Below are 23,861 nucleotides of genomic sequence, written 5' to 3'. Positions count from 1 at the left end.
TATTTTATTCAACAATCGATATCTCAAGTAAAATAATTTAAATCAAACAATAAGTTTTTAAAAAAATTAAAAAGCCCGCGTAAAAGTATTAGATTTAAAATTTAAATAATCTAGTGAAAACAATAATTTAAATGAATAAAAAACACTTGGCATATTAAATAAAATATATCGATAAAGTACTTGTTTAAAATTACCAGTTGAATAGTTAGTTATAAAAAATGTTTCAAGATGGCGCGCAAGTCTCAAGAATAGTCGCGTTTATTTGTAATGAAAAAGAGCAAGCGAGGGAAGGAAGCGGCCATGTTACCATGAGACGAGTGATTTTAGAGTCGGCTGTTGCCGCTACTCGGGTTGGCAGCAGCAGAGATAAAAGAAAAGAAAAAAAAAAAAGAAACTTTGAAGAGTAAGCGTGTGCGTATAATGTGTGCGTCCTCGTCTCCGTAGCTTTGGTGTTCTCTGTTCTCGTGTTCTCGTACACTCTCGTAGTCGTTGCCTCGAAGTGAGCGAAGAGAGAGAGGATTATTATCGTACTCGTTGTTCTCTCGTGTGTGCTCTTGCTCGGCGTTCCCCCAGATACTGCCTGGGTTATATGGAGTTTGTAACTCCGTAGTGACGATTAATAATCGCTCCAGTACAGACGTAGACGTAGACGTTAACGCGTTTCGTGTTGTTTTGTTGCTCATGTGTTTATTTTTAAGTTACTGTGATACATACAATTTATATATACACATGTATATACTTCCATATTAACCGCGCGTTTTATTTTTTGTTTTAATAATAGTTTAAACAATAACGTTTTTAAATTTTTGATTATGCGGACCGACGCGACGCCTGTGTACTATACCTGTGTTTTTAATTCCGGTAACCGCGAGTGCCGAGTGTAAAATAAAACAACAAGAATCGTGATCCCGATATGTGTCCCTGAATGCTCGTAGAGGAGCTACAACGCTCTGGAGTTATTGTGAATATACCAGGTACCAACTTGTATGAGGTGAGTAATGTTTAAATTTCATTATTTATTTATTTATTTATTTATTTACACAAAATATTTAAATTATAAACCAACATTGGCTTTATATATTTTGTACCTTTTTTGTGGCGACTTTTTACCGGCATGATTCAATATAACAAAAAATATATATTTTATATTTATATAGTTCTCGCAAACATTTCCAGGTCGATAAGAACTATAAATTATTTATACACGTGTATATATTTTTATTTTATGAAACCTAATAATTGATTTGTCATATGACAAAAAAAAAAAAAAAAACGTTGATGCAGTGTAAAAAATATAATTTGTAAAACAACATAGTGTTTTGACAGATTCTTAATACTGACGATAACGCTTGAAAAAAAAATATTAGTGTTGTGTAGGTAGGGAGGTTTATAAGATTTTTCTTTTTGAGGTTACGTTTTTTTCTTTTATTATTTTCTTTGGTTTTATTTGAGAGGCAAGATTGACCGTGCTCGTGCACAGCCTCTCGGCCTGCATCTTTTCACAGTATCTTTTTTTCTCTTCTTCCATTCCATCGAATCCTCCACGTCTTTCTATCCGTTTTGTCGAGTCTCTGACTGTAGATCGGTTGGAACCCCTTTTAAAGCGTACACACAAGTTTTTTTTATTGAACTCGCGTGAGCCGGTTCGAATGTCCATAAGGAGAGCGATCTTAAAATGCAGACGTGAGTACATTTCAGTATCTATATATATATGTACATAAACAGTACCTTACCTTTGTAGTCTTCTCTCGGGTGTTCTTCTTCTAGACATTGCAAAATTGCCTCGACTCGATTGTACTACTACTACTACTACAATTACAACTACTCACTTGCCGTCTCAGAAATCTCTCATCGACCTTGGTTAAGATCAATCCCTCTTGATTCGTCGTTACTCTCTTTCTCCGGATTCACTGTAAACTTCACAGAGAGTTAAATATATGTGCAAAAGTATCCCAAGATATCTTAGCAGCAGCAGCAGCAGCAGCAGCAGCAGTAGAAGCTAAAGCAGAAGCAAGAGTACCAGCAACAGCAACAACTAACACAACTTGCAACAAGTTTTGCACGATTCTTCAGCTTCTCTTTTCATGTCCCAAGAATACGTTATTATCTTTCTTACTAAATGATGTACAGTACTTATATACTCTTATGCTTTATAAATCTTTTCTTTAGTTACTGCTGTTGATGCTCCTGCTGCTGCTGCTGATGCTGCTCCGCACATAAGTAATTTTGCCGTTCTTATATATTTTCAAGGACGGTTAATGCAAAGATGATCTCTCGCGGGTGAGAAGACACACAAACCGTGCATGTTGGGACCACTACAATAATGACGTTACTTAGGTCGTTTCGTGATCGTCACGTCAAGTCACGAGCTGGCGCCAGTATTCTCTTTAGTTAATATGTATATTATACATAGATATATACTGGTCTTAAATGTTATTATACATTGAAAACCAAATAGAAAACATAAACTCGTTATTTTTATTGCTTTTCCAACATAACACACTTGCAAACTGTTAATAAGTACAGTAAAGTCATTGAGAATAATCTCAACTGCCTCCTCTTCAGAATATCTATACACAATTTATATATTTTTTATTTAAATTATTACGAAAACGTGTTGTTTTTTTTTATTTTTGTTTATTTATTTAACATACTGTTAAATATTTATAATTATTATTATCTACTCGCGTTTGCACTGTTAATAAATATCAGCAAATTATGATTTTTAAATTTAAAAACTCGAGAGTAATTTACTCCCTGTTGAATATTAAACAGTTAATAACGTCTTCAATGTCTGATGTCTAGTAGTAGTGGTTGTATGTAATATTCTTTAGCAGTGTCTCAAATCTCTCAAGTAAGTAGAGACAGGATTATTTTCGAGATCCCAACAGTAGATTAATCAAACTATGCAAATTATTTAGCGTTATAATTTTATAAATTTTTCATTTTTTTTATCATTAATTTAATATGTATATAGTAAATAATATATGTATGATGAATATTTACACACATAATATTATTTTAAAATGTGCATCATAAAAAAAATTAATAATAATGTACATCAGTGTGTCGTAAATTATACAAAAATATTTTTTTATTTGCAAAAGAAGAGAAATCTTACTTGTACTTTTTCCGTAGAAAGTGCTATCAGCTATTAAGGCTTGGTGACTTCTTTGATATACGCTACGGAAATTGTCGGCAAGATGCCGGTTTGTCTCTGAAAAAAAAAAATATAATAAAAGTTTTGATCTACTACTTGGTTGGAGCGACAAGATCTCACTCTCGTCTTGTATTTCTCGCCATACTTGGCGACCAAATCTAGACTTGCATATTTTTATTTATTATTAACTTTTTTTATGATCTTGAAGTTACCAAACAATTAATAATTTTTGGACTATTCTTTCAACAAATCAATAAAAAAAAAAAAAAAAAAAAACTAAATTTATGCACATGTAGAAAATTTAAAAGGCTACAGATGCAATTTTTTCAAATATTTTGTTATTATAATTTATCGTTTGGAAAAACACCCAAAAATTATCAGACGTCGGCTAACTATGACCCTGAACTTAGCAGACAATTAAAAATTTTTGAATGTTTTTTAACAATTTAATTTAAAAAAAAAAAAAACAAAATATGCACAGGTAAAAAATTGAAGAAACTACAGGTGAAATTTTCTGAAATATTTTTATTTTTAAATTTACTGTTTTTCTAAAAAATCCAAAAATAATTAGACGTCGGCTAATTTCAGTATCATGGCTAACTTCACTATCATACTTTTTTTTTATTATTTATTATTATTGTTTAATAATTTTATGAGTAATATAAAAATAAAAGGCGTTATCTTAATAAATAATCATTGATCTTATATTAATGATTTATAAATAGGTGATGTCATTTTTAAATACCCGCCACAAAGGCAATAAGTAATTTATGCTTGAGAAGAGAACGAGGTCATCTGCTTAAAGCTAAAAAATACAATTGTAGATCAAAGACCCGGAAATCAATTGTCTGATGGTGATAATAAAAATTTTTTAACTTTTTTGTTTTAATTTACGTAAATAATTAAAAAAAAAAAAGGATTTATCCATTTTTACACAGACAAAAAAGAATTTCATTTTTATTTATTCAATTAATTTTTTCTTGTTCAAGTATTTATAGCGGTATGTTGATAATAAATAATAATATTTTAAATGATCGAAATGAAAAAGTAAATTGTTAATTTTTTTAAATTGACATTAAGACGTTTGTTGAGTGAATAAGTGAGTGAGTTGGATTATGTTTTTTAAAAAAAATTATCAGAGAGTTGTTATTATGGCTCTAGTATCTAAACTGGCGTGACAAGCACATTCTACATAGTTCTCTATTATAATCAACCGTGGAAATAAATAATGTTTGATTATAATTACAATGAAAATAAAAAATATTTTTCACAAAATTATTGAATAAATTAAATTTACTAAACAAATAATGATAACAAGTATTTCTCCATAAAAAATATAAAAAATAAATAGAATGTGATGTGATGTGTAGTGAGTATGGCTTGTGTTTGCATATCATTATCTCTTTAACTTTGTTGACACTGTACTGGTAACAGAGCAATATCATACATTTGATCGGCTTGAGACATGTTCCATGAGTATTTACCTATATATATGTATATAGTACATATATATACATAACCTAGACCTACCTTGTGTCCCTGAGATTGTTAGACTAGACGTTGAGACGACTATACTCCAAACTACATTGCAGAATTTCATAGCTTTTATAGTTTTACTATATCTTCTCATAGCTCTCCTCTACTTGTATATACCGTAAATAAAAAAAAAAAAAAAATTACCGGTTGTCATCGTGAGTCCAGTCAGTTCAGAACTCAGAATAATGTATATTACTCGGTATTTACTCACATTACATACATAGCAAATGTACTTGAAAACATCTGTCATTAAAGTCATGCCATACTTTAATAAATATTAACGACCTTGTCTATTTTATTTCACACACTAGTATTTTAATTAATCAACATTAATTAAAAATGTTGAATTAAAAAAAATACAGCTAAATATATACATCAATTTCTATTTATAAACTGTAATAATTTTGTTAATTACAGATTAATTTTATCTCATTGATTGTCGTCATCAATAATAATCCAATAATATTTTCATTAAACGTTTATTGATCGTTATCATGAAATTTATACATTTGTTATTTATTTATCTTTCATTCAAATGGACGTATGTAATTAAGCTGATAATAAACGTTTTTTCATTTTTGAAATAACTTGAATTAAATATATTTTTAATTAAATTGAGTAGTTTTTTTTTTCGGTTTTTTTGTTAACGATTGTAAAATAAACTAACCGTGCTACTGAGTTACCCAGATTGATCTCAATCACTTAGCGATATTGAGAGCACATCCGGAAGCAAGTTTAAGTAAGCAAGCTGACTGGATTGTTAGTGTGTAGCTGTACTTGTGTATGTAGAGTATGAGCAAAGTAAAGCATTTGATGTTGCAGTTGGGCGTGACGTCTTTCTGTGAGTGAACGATAGGCATATCAACTATCGGACACGACCAGACCACCGATCGTTTATTGCTTTTTAAAGATAAGATAATACGTTCTTATTCTCTCTCTTTCTATCTAACATATTTTTACATCTTATTCTTACTATTAGATATGTCGATGTGTAGTGAATGTGCTCTGGATGAGGTCATAAAGCTTTATAATGACTATACACTATACACAACTTTATTCGTGTCTTCTTCTTCTTCTTCTTCTTCTTCTTCGTCTTATTCTTATTCTTCTTTTCTTTAAGAGCAGAAAGAGTCATTGTCGTTACGGGTTATAACTTTCACCAGATGAGAATGATGATCATTTAATAATAAAAAAAAATATAAATAAATTGATCTACATTCAATTTCCGCTACATGATCCTATCATTTATTTCTTATTATCTAAATGTCTATTAATCAATTTTTATTTTATTTAAAAATATATTTTACAGTGTGGCCACAAACCTGGAATATCGGGAATTATCAGGAAATTTAATGCAACTCGGAAATGTTATGGAAATGTCAGGGAATTTCGAAAAGTATCCGGGAATTCGATTGCGACAGTTCAAAATTTAAAAATTTTTAACAGGTTGTAACTTGAAGGGAAATGGTCGTACAATAAAAACAATAAGGCAAATTGTAGCTTCATTTAATGATTTAATCATGAGATTTAATTATTAACAATGAAAATATAATAAAAACTTTGAATATCTTAATGATACAAATAAAATTTCTGAATCAGGGAAAAATGCGAAAAATTTATGGAAAATCGGGAAATATCAGGGAATTTTGATATCATTTCTTTGTGGTCACCCTGTTTTATTATTTATAAAAAAAAAAATTTAATTAAAATACTATATTGATCAAACTTTGGACATAAATAAATTTGAGAGGTACGTGGATCATTTAAATTTAATACGTAGACTGTGGAAAAGATAAAAAGAATTCATAAAAAGGATAGAGTAAAATAAAATCCGTTGCAAGAAATATGAACTCGAGGGTTGCTTGGATAATTAACGTGTTGCATCTCTTCTCGTCTCATCTCGTCTCGGTACTAACGAGTAGAAGAGATGAGAAGAGGAAATGTAGAGACAAATAAACTATATTACGAATGAACGGTAGGAAAATTTATAAATATATCTATATTTTGGTAGAGAAGTTGCTGAGGGATATAACCTTGCTATCTACTCACTTAAATTCTCTTTCAGATGTCACTTTTTTTTTTTTTTTTTTTAACATTTAGACAGAGTGGGTTGATTTTTTAAAAATTTTATTGTTTGAGGAAGTTAAATGTACAGTCAGTTAAAGAAATGATGTAATTGCTACCATACTAAGTAATTAATAAATAAATTTGTTTTTAAAATATAATCAAAATCATTTTAATTTATATGTTTATTTTTTTTCAATTAACAGAAAAATAATAAACAACTTTTTACCGTAATTTATTTTGGAAACTTAAGTATTTAATGACTAATAAGATATTTTGCCGGTAAGTTTATTTTTTCTGAGTGTCATTTAAATGTAATAGTTGATAATTTTCTTTTTTTTTTTATTGAAGTATAATTAATATTTTTTTAATTTATTTCTTAAAATTTAATGATAAATAAAAATATTAATAGTAATTTCGGAGTACATAAGATTTATAACTATGTCGACAGTTTAATTATTAAATATGTAGGGAGGTATTAATTTTATAGTAAAATGGAGTGTTAATTTTTAATCAAAGCTTTTGCATTTATATTTTTCTACGGTAATCAAATATTTTTTAATCCAATTTTCGATTATCGTACGCAATAACAGTTCAGTGAAGAAAGAAAAGAAAGAGTACTTTAATTTTGTATTGCATATAACGTAGAAGTTTTAGTTTTGGTTATATTTTATTTTTAAAATTTGATGTACACAATGTAACATAATATAATTCTACAGTAAAAATAAACAAATTAGTTCGAGATAAAATTGCGCAATTGGGATTAATGATGCGCTGGTCGGCTTCTACTCTGGACTCTGGTGATGACGGAGGCTGAAGGGACGGAATATTACACTGTACCATCAGTGGCGGTATCGTTAGCTCTGTATCGAATTCGTCGAAACCACAGGCCAGAGAATGGCGTCGAGAAGTACTAGAAGAGCCTTGATCTCCTCTCCTTATTTCTCATTTCTTTCTTCTCAATCTTATTATTATTTCTTATTATTTATTTACTTTTTTTTTATTGTCCTTTTATTCATTTTATTCGGTTGATGTTGATGATGTAGTGTGAATCTACCTTGACTAAAGCTTCTCTTTGCGTTATATACGTGGAGTAAGGCGTGATACAAGTAGACTCGACCAAGCGATACTGTTATTCGCGGCAAAAAAAACTTCTCGAGGTTGCCTCTTATTCTTTCTCTTTTTAATTTTTTTTTTTAAATCTTTTTCTTAACTCAGTGTTTTTAGTTTAACAAGTCGACCGAATGACGCGTTGGCACGAATCTCTTCTCTTCTCTTCACTTCTCGTGCACGTTGTTGCGAAAAATAATGCGGGATATCTGGCTTTTAACCGACTCAACGCCTCTGTCTTTTTTACCCATAATAAAAAACGACTTAAATGACTCTTTTAAAAACAAATTATAGCCTTTTCTTGGACTTATTTCATTCACTGTCAATTAATTGCCCTAATTTATTGTTATTTTTTTTTTTTATCACAACATATCAAACTAATTGTTAAAACTATTACGTACAATTCAAGTAAAAAAATATCTTGATATTATAAATAACATTAAAATTTATATATATATATATATATATATATATATATATATATATATATATATATATATATATATATATATATACATACATGTACAAATGTTTGATGACCTGAATTTATGTACCGTTAACAAAATTCTAGTAATTATGTGAGTCTTTATAATTATTTAGAAATTTTTATCTAATTACTTTTATAAATTAAAAAAAAAATACTTGAATGAAAATTAAAGAATGTAAAAATTTAAATAACAGTTTTAACTATAAATAATATAATTAAAATTTTATTAATGATATAAATAATTAAAATTCTGTAAAACGTCAATAATACATTAATTTTATTTTAGTACTTTTTTTATTAATATTGAAGTATAAAAAATAAATTATGTCATAAAAGACGTAACATAATTTAATATAAATGTATATATCAATATAAGTGCAAATGTGATAAATCCGCACATAAGCAAAAAGTCCTTGGGGCTAATCGGATCCCGCGTGCGGAACTCGGTTGCTTTGATATCAACATGGGAAAATTCATACATCGCTCGATACGAGTGTAATATAAAGAGATACTCATATATGTGTATAACATGTATAATGCCTTATATATTTATATGTATATGTAATATAGACAGGTGTAATAACGTCACGGTAGAGAATCACATCGGTTCAACGCACCAAGTTAAAAAAAAAATATATATAATAATAAGGAATAAAATATATCTTGTAGTCATATATGACCAAATAAATAATGAGAGATTTATTTATCGGTTTTTGTATGTTCGATATACTACATAGCCAAAAGTCACGATAGTCGTCTTGATATTACTGAGCCTGAAAATATTTTTAGCCACACGGGTGTGTTAATAGATGCGTAATATGTCCCCGAGTGGAATTTAAATAATTTTTTTTTTATTTTTATTTTATTAAACTCTCGTGCCGGCAAGTTTAGTTTTATGAGCATGTCTGCTGCTTCTTCTTGGTGTGTACTATAGCTTTATCTATCTCACTCTTGTGCATGTCGTTATTTTAGCCTTATGTCTGGCACACGTAAATTTACACGACCACGACGACGATACTCCAAGTTCCTAAGAGACTATATACCGTAGTTTTATGTTGTATATGTATAACAATATCTTCTATACTATTATATACTCGAATCCTACACTCACACCATCTTTATACGGTCAGTCTACTTTAACATTTATAGTTTTTCTACCTTTACTTAAGAAAATTTTTTTAAGCTTACTCAGGTTTCTTTATCTTAGTCACTGTATTTTTTCAATCGAGAGCTTTCTCAGTATACATGTACCTTGGTGATTTTTCGTTTTTTCTTCTTAATGTAAACCAAATAAATATCGAGTCTATTAGTTTTGTTTACTCTTTTTTTCTAAAGATAACTTTAACGAATAAATATTAAATATTTTTGTTGAAGTATCAAATTATTTAATACGCTGAAAAAAAAAATCTTTTTTTTTTTAAGTTTGACATTTTTATGCTGGAAAATTAATTATGAAAAAAATTATCATAACAAATGAAACGCTTATTTAACTCAATTAATTTTTTATATTATTAGAATAAAGAAATTTATTGTGAATTTGACGATCACTTTTTTTTATAAAAAAATTGATTCCTTTTTGATGAATGATAATTTGAAAAAAATTAACCCGTTTTAGAGTTCAGAAATAATCAATGATTTATGAAAAATTAAAAAATTTTTTTTTCTTCAGCATAATAATAATTTTGGAGTTTAAAAATTTTTATTGATAATAGAAAAATGTGAGATAAATTTTTTTTATTAGACAATTTCATTGAATTTTTATGATATAAATCAAAGAGAAAATATAACCGTGGGCATGGTTTGTAAATCGTGTCGTGTGCATTAAACTGTGTATATGACACAATACTCGGAACATATATATATATACATATAAGGCAGCAGTAAACTGTGGTATTGTGGTCATATACTGACGGCGCGGCGGTCTCATCTGATCGATAAAACGTATTTACTCGTATATCTGCTCTAGGCAAAGATCAGATTTAAACGATTTGTTCTTCTCTTAAAAATAAATAGGGTCAAAAATGAAATCAATTTGTTTATTATCTTGTTTGCTATCAAACTTTGAATTCAATCGATATTTTAAATCAGTTATTATGTATGTACATTTCTCTCCACACTAAATCTCTTCAGTTATACTGAACATTTTTTTTTCTTCTTATTATTTTTTAATTCTTTTATTTTAGAAATTTTTATCACTGTTTGTTCAGACTACAAGAGTTAACACCTCTAGCGATAACTGATTCTTAATGATAATGAAACGATAATATGGTAGATTTATTATTGTTATTTTTTTTTAATTTTGTATTGGAATGTAACAAAAGACTTGAATGTATTTGACAAGTAAGAAAAATTTTAATAATCACACTCAACTCTCTTTCAATACTATTAATCCTTAGTGGTATAATTTTTTATTTGTCAGATTCTCAAGCTCAAAGATTACCGTAAGATCATGAGAATAAACGTTAGATCGATGGAAAGACCGAGGAAAAGATGAATGAGGAGAGAAAGAGATGAAAACCCACTGGTATTTTATACATACATATATCGTTCGTGTACTTGAATATCTATCGTCTTTTTCTTTCTCTTACTTAAACATTACTATTTCCTTATTCGCTCGGTTATATCGTTAAGAAGTTCACTTAAAATTCAGGTTGCGCACTCAAGGAAGGCCGTCGCTTTATCTCGACAGAGTGCACGAGGTCGTTATATCCTTTTATTGCGTGTCTATCTCTCGTACACGGTGTCCTGAAACCCTTGGACATGCTTCGGGAGTCGTGTTACTCCAAAAAAAATATAAATAAATAAATAACAGAAAAAATCTTTAAAAACGATCAGTCTTCTATTCAATATTTGTTTCTTTTTACACTTGTATGGTCTTTTTTTATTTTTAAGGTTTTTTTTTTTTAATATTTACCTGAAACATATATTAGTATATTTATCATAATATTTTTCCAAGCAGATACATAATATAAATAAATTATTTGAATTCAAATGATCAAGTATTCGAATCATGTTGCAAAAAAAATTTATAAATAAATTTTTTTTTCTTTAATAACCTGATTTTAATGACAAATATATCCGGATATATAAGAATAAGGATACATTAATGTCTTAACATTTCCTTACTTTCTTTTCTGTTCATTGGATATATAGCTTGTTAATGAATTCACTAGACTTCCGTCACGAATAAAAGACTTAATCATTACATTATTTATTATTTATTCAATATAATAAATATAGTTGAAGGAAATTGAATAAAAATTTTATTTATGATTTTTGTCAATTATAAAAAAAAGTCATTGAAAGTTAATAAAATGAAATTGCAGTTGCAATGATAAATAAAATAAAAATAAAACGAAAGGATAAAAGATTTACTGTCGTCGCTCTTTTAATCACTCGATTGATCTCTCTTGATTCCCTTTCCTTAACGAGCTTGCTCTTAGCTTCCGTTACGCCTGGCTCCTGACTCGATCCTTCACAAGTAAAAGAGAGTAAAATTCGAGATGAGAGTAAAGGATGAGTTTGCAGAGGCGAACATACCTAGTTCCAATCGCTGTCAGGTAAAAGTCAAACTTTACTCTCTCAATTTTCTTTCTCTGTTGAATTAATATCTTTTCGATGACCTGGACGAACACTTCGTGTCTTGGATCTAAAAGGAAAAAAAAATAAAAATCATAATAAAGAAAGAAAGGAAAGTTATAAAAATAATAATAATCAAAGTCAAAGAGAAGAAGTTATAGTTGAGAAAAGGAACAAGTTTAATCTTTTCGTAAATCTTCGATTTATATTTTTTTTTTTTATATCTTTTATCCTCAATAAGTTCATCTAGAGGTTAACTCTTCATATGTCGCCCAACTACAAGGATATGTTTACTCTATCTTCGTTAAATCTTATATTCATTTTATTTTAAACCAACATGACTAATAGTCATGAAAGTATATTATATTTGTACATATTTTAAATTATTATTTAAATCTTGCGTCTAGATATTTTTATAATATTTATTTATTATTTTTTTTTTTTCTGTAAATTTATATTTAATTTATTGCATCCAATGGAAAATAGTGTATGTGGAATTTTTTTTAATCCATGGAAAATATTATCGAGATAACTATTAAATTATGAACATAGATAAAAGACAAACAAGACAACTTTAAGTTTATAATATACGATCCGGTAGGATATCTAAAGTAGAAGCTATTTTGCGCGAAAAACCTGTTTTTTGTAGCTTATAAAAATTGTTTTTTTTTTTTTTAATTTTTAAATTTATATTTAATTTTAGATTCATCCAATTTAATTTAAATAATTAATAATAACAATTATTACTAGATATTTTTAAAAACATAATATATCGCAACGAAATAGATTATAAAAATAAATTTTAATACCAGAGATAAATATTTTTTTATCAACTTGTTTTTTTTTTACTATACTTTTATCATTAAACTTTTTCATATTATTTATAATCATAAAATGTTTTACACTTGATGATAAAAATAATAATAATAGTAAATTTAACATTATACGATAATAGCTTGAAGTATATCTAAACTTTGTGAGCCACAATTAAAAGATATTAAAGTAAAAATCAATTACTTTAAGGGAAAGTAATATTTTAAACATAAATTTGTCTGATGAACTATTATTTCGATAGAACTCGTTTAACTTAATGAGAAAAATAATTAAATTTCATTGATTGTTCCCAAGTTATTAGTAAAAAGGTTTCATTATTTTTACAGCAATATAACTAAATAATAATTATTGATTTATCGAATTTTAATTGAGTAATTTTAATAAACAAGTAATTAAAAGTGATACTGAAGTTAGCCGACTTCTAATAATTTTTAATTTTTTCTTGAAATAAATAAATTATTAAAAAAAAAACATTCAAAAAATTGCACCTATAGCTTTTTTAGTTTTCTACATGCGCATATTTTTAGTTTTATTCTTTTATGTTTAATTGATTTATTTAAAAAAAAATCCGAAAATTGTTAATTGTTTGCTAACTTCAGGATCATGTTTAAAAGCAATAATTTAACTTAACAATACATTAATTTTTTTAATAAAAATAGAGATGTATAAATAGTGTTCGAAAATCGAATGAAATATCAATTTTCGAATTGTTTGTTAGTTTTTTAAATTATTGAAAAATTTAAATATTCGGTCTCAATTTCGAATACTAAATTTATAACTTACCTGCTATTATAAACTATTTTTTACAATAATTTACGAATAATTCATATTTTTGGATTTTTTTGAAAACTAAAACATTAATTTGGATTTTTTTCGAATTATTCATAAATTTTAATTATTCAATTCGAATTTCAAATTAAATATTAAGGTAAGCGACCCCTCTATCGGCCACTTCGTCAAAAAATCGATATATTTCCATCGTTAGTACGGATTTATGCGTAAATAAGTTTTAAAAAAAAGTAAAATTAATCTAGTTTAGATTAAACATACTTTGATTATTGTAAAAATTCACTTTATAATTAAAAAAAATAGTGGTGCGTTCGATGTGATTTTTGGTGATTTCTTATCGGGCAGGTTAGGTTAAGGTTTCTTGTTTTTTCAATAACCTATTACTAATTAAAAATAACAATAAAAGCCCGATTTTTTTTTTTGTAATCTCATTAGCTCGTTTCATAGTAATTTTTAGGAGTTAACAATTTAATGATTTTTGTCTAATTTATATTAAAAATAGGGTGGCCGAATATGGATACAAGAAAATTACCTCTGTATGCATTATCGGCCACCTTAGTTTCATTCTTTTGAGGTTATCAGCATTCATATGCAAAATATTTATTTTAATTTGTTAATGTCAAAATAAATAAACAAATTAATTGAGTTATATTTCAAAATAAATATAAATATTTCGAATAGATATAAATAAATTATATTGATAGAGGGGGCATCAGGAATTGAAGTTGTTTTCATTTATAGTTTAATTTCTAATAAATATTTTTACATATATTTTGTTTTAATTTGAAGTTAAATGTATAAGCTTCAAGGTTCTATCATTGTTTTATACATGAATTGGTTTTTTATATTTTAATTCTTAATTCGAAAAAAAAATACGCTTAACTGGCCGATAGAGGGGTCACTTACCTTAAACTTAATTCTCATATGAATAATTCGCAACTACGAGTTATTTGCACACTTCTAATTACAAATTAAAAATTAAATTATGAAAGATAAATTTAAAAAATATCTATAGATTATTTTTACAATGATTTATTGTGATTTCTGATAGAGAATGTACAATTGGTATATCGAAGAGGTGTATTGCACTGAAGCGAATATAACTCTCTACCCGTTATCCGCAAGTCTGATCGGAATATCGAGAGGCTTGACCTTAATCGCATCGTCGCGACAATAATTTCGAGGCGGGCAAGGTGCTTCGTTAAAACATTACGCTTCGATATTATCGATAGATTGATTATATCTCTATAAATCACATCAACCAAACTAATGACACATAATACCGGTATCTTTTTTATAGCTTATAATATCTACACCACTTATATAAAATTTATATTTTATTTATCATTTTTTACTACTTTTTGTTTAACACTATATATTATTTTATACTTTTCCTACTTTCCTCAATTGTTTGCTCGCTTTAATAAAAAGTATAACTGGAACATATAACTAGGACAAACATCTAAACATTTAATTATATTCTATTAAATATTATACCCATAGCATACTTATTTATAAATATACGTCCAATTAAAGCATAATAGCTCAAGTATAAGATACACCTTTTTTTTTCTTTATCTTTTCATTTTACTTTTTATTAATTCAGATAGTAAATATTTGTCAGCGTTAGTCAAATATATTGAGTTATGTAAGATGTGTTCTCTTTTCTTCGTACGCTTTCTTACTAATTCGTGATCAAAAACGATTAATTTAACCATCTAGTCACGAAACGATTGATCGTTAAACGTTTTCGCGGAAGATACGATGAGACGAGTGAAGAGAAAAGAGTTGAGAGAAATGAAGCAGCATACAGGTACGATACCGTTGTTCTGTGTAATTACATGATTCTGAAGCCCTCTCTTTTATATATATATATATATATTATTGTTGTTGTTGTTTTTGTTGTTGAACCTCGAAACCAATTAAATTTTTTTATTTTCACAGTTACAACTTTCAGATGATTCTCTTTACTTTGATGCTTTAAAAAAATGGGTTTTTGAGTCTCAATTATAAATCTTTCTCTTGTCAAAAAATATAATAGTTATTTAAAGTCTATACTAATGTAAGAGTTTCTCTCTTTTCTCTTTGTTAATTATTGTATAATAAAATTTATTATTATTATTTTTTTCTAACAAGTTATAGTTGTAGAATAGTAGTAAAAATATTAAAAAGATATAAAAATAGCTTGTGAGTACTCATTTTATATATGTGAACGTAAAGTTAATTACATAAATTCTTGGTAGTTGATGTGTAGTTTGAATCATTATAATTTAAATTTAAATATCTTTGAAATATTGAAGTTTAATTTTACTTTATTGCTTCAATTACATATTTCTCTCTTGTTTCCTTAAACATTTACTTTAGCTTCTTGTTCACCCACAGTTTAAACAGCCTGCCCCTAGCATAACGTTTGCATTTTGGGAACGGGTAAACAATTCCTGTCACCAGTTTGTGTTTATAGAAAACAGTTGTTTCTGGCACTGAATAGACGATAATAAACTTTAGATAAATAACATTATTTATTATTTTTATTTTATATAAATATTATATAATTATAATAACAATAACAAATTAAAAGATCATCTTGATGCTTAAATTGTAATTTTAGAAACAAAGATAAGAGAGAAAGTTTACCTTACATTACGTATTTTATACTACCGCGTTTTTATTGTACGCTGTATTCTCTCAGTGCGATTTTTTTCATGTGAAATATTTTTAATTTAATATATTTTTATTAAATTCAAACGACGAAGCTGATAAAAAGAATACTATAAGTTTTACAAGGTCAATTATAAAATAAATATTAAAAATTGTTAAAGATTATATTGATTACAAACAGAAGTCAATGTGTCTTGTCAATCTTGTCTTGTTTTAAATGATCGACTGTAACATGCATTAGTCTTTGAGGCCGTGAGAAGTCGATCGGAGATCGTGCTTGAGGTCAACAAGCGACTTTTAATTTTTAATCACTGCCAAGTCAGTACTATACGATTCTCATTTGTAATTCGGTGCCTTGAAGATATTACAGAATTAATGAGTCATCCTGGGCGGTTTTAAATGATCCTTGAATGCAGCTATGTTAATTATTGTTTTTAATACTAGTGTTTTAATTTGTAATAAAAAAAAAAAAAAACATTCATATTTTTTTTTTAAATTCAGAACAATTGAATTAATTAATATTTTTTAATGTACTAATATGTATTCAAATAGATATAAACCTGCGGAAGTAAAGGTCAGATATGAAAATAGATACAGGTAAATTTATATGCAATAAAAAATTAATCGTGAGTTGAAAAGAGGAAACGATTGTTAGTAGTCACTTCACGGTCTTTTATTTACTATTTCTACAAGAAATCTTGTCAGATCCTTGGCACCTTTCCTAATTACCGTAAAAAGCGTCTCGCATAATACTGAAGAAAGAAATCAAGTAACGTTATAAGTTGTGGTAAAGGTTTATTTTAAATTCACCTCTTTCGGTTCTCTCATCTTTACTTTCTTGGCTATTATATACGTCTACGTATCTCACGTGAAAACTTTTGCGTATAATTGCGTCTTGTCTCTAGAGAAGAATAAGTAGAGGAAGAATAAGAACAAGTTGAGGAGATAGAGGGTGACTCTTCGGGTCATGAGAGATGAGGCAATTCAACTGTAAAACTCTTAATTTTTTTTCTTATTTCATGTTTTTCTGTCCCTTCATTTATTTTAAATTAACTTTTGTCAATGCTGTTAATTATAAATATTTTGACAGCAGAAAAAGTGGATCATTAAAATTTTTTAAATATTTAATATAAAATAATTTGAACAGATAATAATAATAATAATGATAAAAATATAATTGGTGAGATAAATTGAATACAGTAGTGCAGAGTAGGCATAATCCAAGCTTAGTTTCAATTATAAGTGTATGTAGTAGTCTAGAGTACGCACTTGGATCAAGAGAACAGAAGAGTAACAACTCGGTGAATACTCTGTGAATACTCGAGACTCTAGACTTAACTCTCCAGAGTGTCGGCACGCGCTTGAGTACCCATCTTCTTGTTCATTCTCTTATTTCCCCTCTTCTTGGACACTCGGACCTTGTGAAGAGTATCGCAGTAATGAGATGCCAAAACGAACCGCACACAAAAAATTTATGACTATTACGATAAAATATTATTTAAAAATAAAAGGTAATAGAGAAAAAAAAATCGAGTGTGTTAAGTGAGAAAGAAAAAAGAAAAAGAATTTTTCGGCATTTACCAGAATTTTATGGGGCACAATTTCTTTTTTACTGCATACGCCTGCATATATACACTTTTTCGAAACACGCTTGGCATACATTTTTTTTTATCAGACTATATACTACTTTGCGTACTGCAACATCGTTAATTTCATTTTACAATAACATCTTGCATCTCATTTGCATCACATACTTTCTCTCCTGATACATCTTAAATATTATCATCTTTCTCTTTTATTTAAGAAAGTTTTGTAAAAAATAATATTTTCCAAAAGTTTTCATGTCAAATATTTAACCAACTATTTATGAATAAATACAAATAAGTATATAGAGTTGAATTGAGTAAAAAAAGAAATGAATGTTGTTAATAACAATGTATCTTCAATTTTCTTTCAATTCATTTGATGAAATATAATTTCCCTCGCGACTGATTTATTTCTCTATTCCAATCGAACAGATAAACCTTAGTAAGGTCATAGATCTCGCGAGTAAACTAAGATGACGACGATGAGAACGAAACTAAAGAAGAAGAAAGTAAAAAATATTTAAAAAAAAAGTAAACAAGAAGTAAAGAAGACTTCAGTTATGACGCATCGTATAGGTATAATATTCGCGGGGCTGCCGACTCTCGATCGACTCTCACGTATCATATTGTATCGTCGAACCCAGGGAACACCGAGTCCCAAGGTTCATCGAGTGGGCGTTAATACTGCATGTACACTGCAGAGTAAACCCAACCAAGCCATCAGTACAGAGTATAGGTAATGCAAGTCTCTCCGCGATGACCGTCGAACTCACTTCCGGTCTGTCTTGTATTACCTATAGAAATATATTGTATATATACATATATATATGTTATATGATGCTGGATGCATGCGCGCACGAGACGGTTCCGCCCTCTAATCGATTCTCTCGAGAGATTTCGACCACGCGCGCATTGATCCATGATCTAGAGGTTCTCAAGTATATGTACGAGCGACCAATCCATATACTAACATAGTTTTCAGTCTTAAATGTATCCTCTATAGCAAGATGATCCTCAAGTATATTTTTACACGGTTTAACAATATAACCAACAATTGCCTTATTGCTTTGGGGTGTTTTAACCATTATTATACATCCAGTAGATAGATAAATATATAGACTGATAAATTGAGATTATCTACTTTCTCACGAGATCAGGATGGCTTACAGTATACATATAAAAAATATGTAATGTATGTACTAAGAATTTAGCCAACGTAGTACAGCGTGAAAGTGAAAAGAGTGAAAATAAATATATATATTATATATACAAGTTGAATATAAGAATAAAGAAGGAAGAAGACGTAATACGATTCGCACCAATTACTTTCAACAGTCAGGTTGTTGTTGTTATTGTATACATTGAATCATGCTGGTATTAAGTATTAATCTTTGTTGAACGGGTTGCTTTCCGCGACTAGGTGAAAATTGTGCAAATGCAACAGCATATTTTTCTTTTGTTATTTTTATTATTATTATTATTATTGTTAGTATTTTTTTCAATTTTATCATAGATTATTTATGTATATTGCGTTAAGCAGTGTTTTAAAACATTTATGTTTTAAAATGCCTTGAGGTACACACTCGATGATCACGTAGTCTATTGCAATAATAATAGTAATGATAGAATAATAACGATAATAACGTGCAATAGTTGCACGTACATTGCGTAACTTCGTAAAATCTTCTAAGAATTTATAATAGTTTTTATTTTTATTACATTATATTAACCTTTTCTCACTGTTATTTTTTTTAATTTTAGAAAATACAAGGATTGCAATGTAATTTTAATTTTGAATCATAAGTTCATTTTTTCTTTGTTTATTTACAAGTATATGCATATATGTATATTTGATTAATGTTATTTATGTGTGTTTATATATTAAGTAATATTTGTTAGAAAATTTGTTTTTTTTTGTGATTAATTTTTATGGAAGATGAAATTAATATAAACTTTTAAATATTCATGTGGGAACGAATTAATCATATGTATTACATAAATATTTCAGTGGCAGTTTAAATATCTATATATATATATTTATTTCATGGTCGTAATAGTCATTAATAATGATACAAACTAATATATATTGATAAATTGTTTTAAAGTCAAGATATAATTTATAATACATTTAAAATTTTTTGTGTCCTTGGTTATAAAAAGGTTAAAAAAGTATTTCCTTGTTTTTTTATTTTCAAAAATAAAAATAGTAAAATATAGTCGATGCATCAATAAAAAAAACTTTTGATTGATGATGATTGAAAGTGATTCTAATACTCAGCTCATAGTCAAACAATAATTATCTAAAATAACTCATCACTTTATACGGTATCTGTAATTATAATGCGAGTTATACTTCGGTAATATCTGAATAGTAATTATAACATTACAGTCTACTTAACAATTATTCAACATAAATGTTCAATAACCCAAATAACATGTAATACTAGTGATGTCTATGTATATATTTACATATATTGTATACAGAAGCAGCAATATAAACTAAATAAAATACATTATAAATATTTGTGAACTTTCTCAAATCTCTGACGAATCATTCATTTATTTTATCATAAATCTATGTATTAAATTCACAAGAAAACCTGTCAGTAAATTTTTGTTTAGTTTGTATATATATAGTGATTGTTGCACAATAATTGTAAGTGAAAATCGTAAATCACGATAGGTAAATGAAAATAGTAAACGATTGTAACATTGTCGTTGAGTGTTGCACTTTCAGAGACAGCGGAGGCGGTCTTATACACGAGACAAAGGTGAGTCACGTAGACCATCGGGGTTAGAATCGACCTTCCGCGGATCTGTCTCTCTTATTCTCTTAGTCTCGTTTGTATTTATATATGTATATATGTATGTTATACATTACTGAGTGTATATACATCGAGCTTGGTGCAATGGATAAAAGAGACTTAGCGCACCCACACTTGATAGTCTACATATGCAAAGAAACGTGTGGGCGAGACACACACGATTGAGGGAGAAAGTGGCCTCCGGCTTTGAACGAGCTCGTTGCTCTGCCTAATCGTCGATCGTTATCCATTCCAAAAGCAATTGCTGTTTTTCCTTCTCGTGTACACCTCACGCCGCGGCTATACTATGAGTATAGGCTAGTAGTTCTCCTCTCGATAAAGTAATTAACGCGGTCTACACTAAGAAATTATACAAGTTTATGGGAACAAGAAAATCACCTTAGCCATCACATGGCTCGACGATGCTGTTGTTGTTGTTCTTCTTCTTCTCCTTGTACTTTGATATCTAATTTTATTACATTTGTATGTTTTACATATTTTTATGTACACCTAAATCTATTTGTATACCTTTCCATCTATTATTAACTTTAGTTATATTATTCTCACAGAATATATATTTGTACATATTTGTATGTAGGAAGTGTTTGTAGATTTATATTGAGTGCAATATGGAAGACGTGGAGAAAAAAAAAACTATGGGAAAGTGTATTCTAAATAAAGAATTCTTAGGTAGTAATTTTAAAACCATTAAAACATTCATAAAATACATATAAATATATACAAGTTGAATAGTAACGAGGAATAATAAAATATAAAGAATAGTTGCACTTGGTCTTGCGATAAAAAAATAAATCTCGGTAATTTCACTTTCCTTTTTGTTCTGTTTTTTTTTTCTCGGTTATTTTATTTTATTTTTATTTAACTTTATCTTTACAGCGATGAATTTTAATTGTTTAGTGTACAGTAGCACAAAGCTAACTCAATGTGGTTATATAATTTGTTAGACACACAAAGCCGGCCAATGTCGAATTAGTTTACTTCGTTGACCTTTTATATTATCAGTTTAAATATGTTATTACGTATACATACATACATACATTCATTCATTATTATTATTATTATTATTATTATTATAATAATTATTATTACTCTATATATGTATCAGCATGTAAGGATGTGATATATGCGGAGGTAATTTCTAAAATATTCTATATTTGTTACCTTCCTCACCTCGAGGCATCTTTTCCTCGAGTATCGCTCGACTTTCCGTCACGATGTTTCATGGCATAGAAAGTTATTTCCGTAGAGGCAATAGAATTCACAAAAGGTAGCAACTGCAAAGAGGAAGATGAAGAAGTCAAAAAAAAATTATGTATTTCTATATATATATATATATATATAGATGAAGAATAAAAGTATATATAAATGTTTGAAAGGAATATAGAACGATTTCTTCGATCTTTCAGTGAATATCTATATTTCTGAGAGTACTTACAGCTATATAACATTCAGTCTTCAACTATTTCTGAATACCTCTATTTACTACAAGAGATTTATTGCCCGTGAGAATATATACGTATAGAAAGATTTAAATATATATGTGTATATACTTTTTAAAATAATTTTTTTTTATAACTGTAATGTTGTTTTAAGATTGACTTGACCAAACTTCCGGAGTAGAGATAAAATGAGTTTGGACTAAGTAACTAGTGTAAGGCATAGAGCTTGTTGGTCCGAGAGAATTATATGGCTTGGTCATTCACCCGCATCACAGTAGCACTCGTGCAAAATTCCATGAGTCTACATCGTTGTTCGTTCAACCAAAGATACTTATATTCTCGAGAAAGAGTAAAAACGATCATCCACACTAGAGAGATAGCTTGGTCCAGGAATTTTAGAGTGAGGCTATAAGGTTTCTTTGGGACAAAAATATCCCGCTCGGGTGCAGCTTTTGTGCGTACACGAGACTCTCAAGAATTCATGCTACCTATTCTATACTGTGGCCATACCAAGTTGAAGAACACGAAAAATATAACATAATAAAAACCGGGTCAAAAATCGTAAATTAATCTTCAGCAAGTTTTTTTTTTATTGCTGACTAAAAAAAATACTGAAAAATTTTACTTTCTCGTATACATAGGTTTATTTATGTGTAATCTTTTTATAAACTTTTTTGAAAAGATCAATTTATTACTACAAAAAAAATTTTAGGTTTTAAATAATTTATTATAGAAAATAAAAAAAAATATTTCATAAATATTAAAAAAAATCTGAATTTATGAAGTATACTCATTAATTAGTTCGATTTTTTTTTACTCCAGTTTCATTTGTACACTGTAAAAAAAACGGGGTACGTCCAGGCGGTGTAGGTGTTAAAATTTTCGGTGTTAAAATGACAACACCGCCGATGTAAATATTTTTCGGTGTTGAAAATGAAATATTATTTTACTACAGTTAAACAGCATTTTTATTAATTAATTAAATTATTGTTGATTGAAATGGCCGGTGTAAGATTGTGTAATTTTTAAGTAAATTACGCATAGCATAAATAATTATTTAAATGTGATACATTTTTTTTTCTAATTTCTGTACGTGGAATTTTTTTTACACCGATTTAACATCGCCAAATTACACCGTCTACACCAGTGTTATTTTATTTTAACACCGCACGGTGTTAAATTGAGTCCACCTTTAACACCGCTCTTTTTACAGAGTATAAATTATTATTGGCAAAAAATTATAAAATTTGAAAAATATTAATTAATTTTATTTGAATGAAATATTATTTAACATTCAAAATTGTTAAATAAATTTGACAAGAGCATTTTTTTTTTTTTTTTACATAAAATCATGTGTCAAAGCGCTCATTATAGGATTTAAATATTGGTGATTCATTTTATAATAGGAATCGTATATATATTTATTTTTGTTTGTTAGTATTTGTTTTGTTGAGTAGAGTATCCTTGGTATTGAAGTGAGTTTTGGATCGTACATTCGTTGGTTCATTCGTTTAGCGTATTGTGTGCTGTGTCAGGTATCACAAAGTAATGTAACGTTTAACAACACTAATGATGCATTCGAGGCACGTTCGTTTGCGAAAGACTGGATATGTTCGTGCACAAACGTATTTTGTGTTCACTGTGCCAAACACGCTGATTAAGCTAAAAGGTACATGGAAGAAAAAATAATAATAATAATGATGGAATGAATAAGAAGAAGAAGTAAGAGTAAGAGAGCCACGAATAAGAAACAGAAGCAGCATCATCTCCTCTACCTGGCTCAGACAAACTATA

General features: G+C 28.1%; 1 protein-coding gene and 1 long non-coding RNA gene across 2 annotated transcripts in view; one reads left to right on the top strand and one right to left on the bottom strand.

Annotated features, from left to right (window-relative positions):
• The first annotated feature begins 477 nt into the window (after positions 1 to 477).
• Positions 478 to 23,861, top strand: part of LOC130668780 (uncharacterized) — a 113,948-nt gene continuing 90,564 nt past the window's right edge. Inside the window, exon 1 of the mRNA XM_057471233.1 lies at positions 478 to 991. The gene's annotated coding sequence lies outside the window, so the exon portion shown is untranslated. The remainder of the gene's footprint in view (positions 992 to 23,861) is intronic.
• Positions 11,486 to 22,191, bottom strand: LOC130668782 (uncharacterized). Its single transcript, XR_008990072.1, has 3 exons — positions 22,064 to 22,191; positions 21,790 to 21,902; positions 11,486 to 12,006 (listed from the first exon to the last, which is right to left on the bottom strand). It is a non-coding gene; the product is annotated as an uncharacterized LOC130668782 (long non-coding RNA).

Source organism: Microplitis mediator, chromosome 5 (assembly GCF_029852145.1).
Source record: "Microplitis mediator isolate UGA2020A chromosome 5, iyMicMedi2.1, whole genome shotgun sequence".
Classification (NCBI taxonomy): Eukaryota; Metazoa; Arthropoda; class Insecta; order Hymenoptera; family Braconidae; genus Microplitis; species Microplitis mediator.
This window is presented reverse-complemented; position numbering and strand designations above follow the sequence as displayed.